Raw genomic sequence first — 4,521 nt, forward strand, 5'->3', positions numbered from 1 at the left:
AGCGGGTAAAAGGGAACGATTCACTCCCGTTTAAATAAATGGATGAAAAACCAGGCACTGCGGGCTCATGATTTCCCAGAATGTATGGGACTGTGTCTCCGTACTAAGACCATCGGACTGTGGGATCAGCCCTAGAATGTGTACACTTGCTGATTTTACAATGAGGCTATTTTAATTGCGATTTGGGAGACTGGTGTCAGTGAGCTGTCGCTCCCATCCTTTACGCTATTAAATCCAGCTCCCCAACCTGGCTACGGCTCAAAGAGCCAGGAGAAACTCATTCTGTGAGTCTGGCGCCGGGGTTAGGGAATCAGATTTAGCAGTGTAAACGTTGGGAGCAGACTCCCAGACACTGGTCTCCTGGAATCTCAACTAAACAAGCGCCAGTATAAAAGGGGGCTTATGTGTGTCTCTGTGTCAGTGTGTGTGTGGGTGTCTCTGTGTGTCAGTGTATGTGGGCATCTCTGTGTCTGTTCCTGTGTGTGTGTGTGTGTAGAGGTGTCTCTGTGTTTATTTTTGTGTGTGTGTGTGTCTCTCTGTGCCTGTTTCTTTGTATCTGTTTCTCTGTGTTCATTTTTCCATGTGTGTGTCTCTGTGTTTGTGCCTCTGTGCCTGTTTCTCTGTGTGTGTGTGTGTGTAGGTGTCTCTGTGTCTATTTTTCTGTGTGTCTCTTTTTCTGTGTGTCTCTGTGTGTGTGTGTGTGTCTGCCTCTGTTTTTCTCTGTCTGATTATGTCTGCCTCTGTTTTTCTGTTTGTCTGTCTGCCTCTGTTTTTCTGTGTGTGTCCCTGCCTGTTTTTCTGGTGTGTGTGTCCCTGCCTGTTTTTCTGTGTGTGTGTGTGTAGGTGTCTCTGTGTCTATTTTTCTGTGTGTCTCTTTTTCTGTGTGTCTCTGTGTCTGTTTCTGTGTGTGTGTGTGTGTGTGTGTGTCTCTGTGTCTATTTTTTGTGTGTGTGTCTCTGCCTCTGTTTTCCTGTGTGTGTGTGTGTGTCTGCCTCTGTTTTTCTCTGTCTGATTATGTCTGCCTCTGTTTTTCTGTTTGTCTGTCTGCCTCTGTTTTTCTGTGTGTGTCCCTGCCTGTTTTTCTGGTGTGTGTGTCTCTGCCTGTTTTTCTGTTCGTGTTTGTCTCTGCCTCTATTTTTCCCTGTGTCTGTTTTCCTCTGTGTGTGTGTGCGTGTCCCTGCCTGTTTTTCTGTGTGTGTATTTGCCTCTGTTTTTCTGTGTGTATCTCTGCCTCTGTTTTTCTGTGTGTGTGTGTGTCCCTGCCTGTTTTTCTGTGTGTGTATCTCTGCCTCTGTTTTTCTGTGTGTGTGTCCCTGCCTGTTTTTCTGTTTGTGTCTGTCTGCCTCTGTTTTTCTCTGTGTCTGTTTTCCTGTGTGTGTGTGTGTGTGTGGAGGGAAAGAACTATTCCTGAAATTCCCCACATCATTCGTAAGTTCCCTTCTCAGGCTAAAGGGACACCCTCTTTGCGGGGCTGTCCAAAAATCCTCCTCAGGTGAAGCAAGCGCATAAATCACAACCCTCCCCCCCCCCCCAATCCGCCTCCCAAAATACCATCGCTATCACCGCAGCAGAAATGGTTGCCTCTTCCCTGCGGGGCAATTAAAAGTTTGCCACACGCCTTTTTTTTGTTGTTGGGTTGAGGAAGGCGCTGCCCCTTTAAGCGGCCGTGCTGTCTCCCTGCCCCCGCCTCTGGCAGAGCATTCCTTCCCCGAACACACTCAGTATTTCCAGCCTCCAACAGCTCTCCACTGGCGCCACATACCAGATCTTAACAATAGCAGTTTGACTTAATACACAACATATAGTCTCTCCTCCTCGCCCACCCCCATCAAATCATTCATACAGGATTGTTAAAGAAAAAATGAGATTTTCCTTCCAACACCCCTCCTATTGATAGATATATATTTTTTTTTTCTAAACTTTATTATTACTTGAGCCTTTCAAGACTCCGGTCGGGGAAAAAAAATAACGCTGCTGAATGAACTTCGATTACTCAGGCAGCACTGCGTTTGGCAGGCGCCAGCTTATCACAGTGGGAAGTTTGGAATGAGGCAGCTCTCAGCACTGGGGGAATAGGGGAGATAGTGGGATGGGAGCCCAGGGCAGGCTGCTCCCTGTTTACCAGGGCAGATTGAAATGCTGAGTCCAACATCTCCCTCCCTCTCCCTCTCTTCCTTCCTTTGCTCCTCTTTTCCCCCCTCGTCCTCTCACCTTTATTTTGCCTCTTTTTCTCATGCTCACTTTTTTTTGTTTTCTCTCCAGTTCATACTCTTTCTCCCACCATTCCTCGCCCTTATTAATCCTCTCTTTTTTGCGTACTACCTCTCTCCCTCCCTCTCTCTCTTTCCTTTCCCTTGCCACTTTATCTCTCCTTCCCTCTCTATCCCTTTCTTGCTTTGTCCCTCTTTTGCATTCTCTCCTTCCCTAGCTCTCTTCTTTCTCCCTCTCTCCCATTGTCTTCCTTTCTGCCTCTTTCCTTTTCTCTTCCTCCTCTCTCCATTTCCCCTCTTTCCCTCCCTCCTATTTCCTCCCCCTCTCACTCTCCCCTCCCCCTTTCTCCCTCTGTCTCTTCTCCCTCTTTCCCTCCCTCCTTTTCCCCTCCCTTTCTGTCTCCCCCTCTCTCCCTCCATTGCTCCTCCTCCTTCTTTCCCTCCCTCCTTTCCCCCCCCTTCACTCCCCATCCCTCTGTCTCTCCTCCTCCCTTTCCTCTTTCTCCACCTCTTTCCCTCCCTCCTTTTCCCCTCCTCTTCTCTCTGTCTCCCCCCTCCCTCCATCGCTCCTTCTCCCTCCTTTCCCCCTTTCATTCCCCATCCTTCTCTGTCTCTCCTCCTCCCTTTCCCCAGCTCTTTCCCTCCCTCCTTTTCCCCTCCTTTTCTCTCTGTCTCCCCCTCCCTCCATCGCTCCTTCTCCCTCCTTTCCCCCCTCTCAATCCCCATCCCTCTCTGCCTCTCCTCCTCCCTTTCCCCTTTCTCAACCTCTTTCCCTCCCTCCTTGTCACATCCCTCTCTCTCTGTCTCCCCGCTCTCTCCCTCCATCGCTCCTTCTCCCTCTTTCCCTCCCTCCTTTCCCCCTCCTTTCACTCCCCATCACTCTCTGCCTCTCCTCCTCCCTTTCCCCTTTCTCCACCTCTTTCCCTCCCTTTTACCTTCCCTTCCTCACTCCTTTCCTATTCATTCCTCTCTTTTCAAATATTGCATCGCTTGAACAGAATAAAGCAAAACAGTCAGAATGTATGGTCCAGCTGCCTGGATTCAATTATTTCTGAGGGATTTGGTTGTGTCACAAACCAATAACTATTCTCCCACCATCCAAGTTAAGGATATGAGAAAACACATGTCGTTTGACTGGCAGTCCATCCAGCTTCTCCCTGTCGCAATGCTTCTTGACTTAATATATGATTGCTCTTCTAAACATTCCACTCCCGTTCCTCCGAAACTCTCAATCCCCCATCCTACGCAGTCTCCCTGCATCCTCACTGTGCTGAAGTCATGATTCATTGCACCAACAACTTGCATTTATATGGCGTCCCAAGGAGTCACAGGAGCATTAGCAAACAAAAATTAACATCGAGCCAAAGAAGGAGGCATTAGGACAGGTGACCTAAAGCTTGGTCAAAGAGGTAGGTTTTAAGGAGCGTCTTAAAGGAGGAGAGAGAGAGGCGGAGAGGTTTAGGGAGGGAATTCCAGAGCTTAGGGCCCAGGCGGCTGAAGGCACGGCCGCCAATGGTGGGGCGAAGGAAGTGGGGGAGGGACAAGAGGCCAGAATTGGAGGAGTGCAGAGATCTCGGAGGGTTGTAGGGGCTGGCTCGAATTCATGGTTGAGTGGGATGGTGGAACTGCTGAGACTGCGTTGAGTGCCACAGTGGCTGAGTTGCCTCTTCTCTCAGAGGCTACTCTGTTCAGGATCATGAAAGAGTTGCCTCCTTGTAAAATTTAATATCAAATACGTAGTATTTAGAATGTTAGCATAAAAATATCCATATAGTTTATTTTTTGAAGACTTTATTTGTCATGAGGGAGTGGGTAGAACAGTGGGTTAGTGTGTTGTCCTTTCACTTCTGGGATCTAGGTCCAACCCAGACTGCTGGGTTGAAAGTCTTCTCTGTCTGATACACTCCAGTGTGGTACTGAGGGAGTGCTGTACTGTTGGAGGTGCCGTCTTTCGGATGAGACGTCAAACACAGGCCCCCGTCTGCCCCTCTCAGATGGACGTAAAAGATCCCACAGCCACCATTTCGAAGAAGAGCAGAGGGAATTCTCCCTGGTGTCCTGGGGCCAATATTTATCCCTCAACCAACAGCACTAAAAAAAAACAGATGATCTGGGTCACATTGCTGTTTGTGGGATCTTGCTGTGCGCAAGTTGGCCGCCGCGTTTCCTACATTACACTTAAAAAAAAAGTACTTCGTTGGCTGCGAAGCGCTTTGGGACGTCCTGAGGTCGTGAAAGGCGTGGCAGAAATGCAACTTCTTTCTTTTAAGTCTCTGGAGCGGGATGTGAACCCGCACACATTTAGGCAGAG

Source organism: Heptranchias perlo, chromosome 44 (assembly GCF_035084215.1).
Source record: "Heptranchias perlo isolate sHepPer1 chromosome 44, sHepPer1.hap1, whole genome shotgun sequence".
Taxonomy (NCBI): domain Eukaryota; kingdom Metazoa; phylum Chordata; class Chondrichthyes; order Hexanchiformes; family Hexanchidae; genus Heptranchias; species Heptranchias perlo.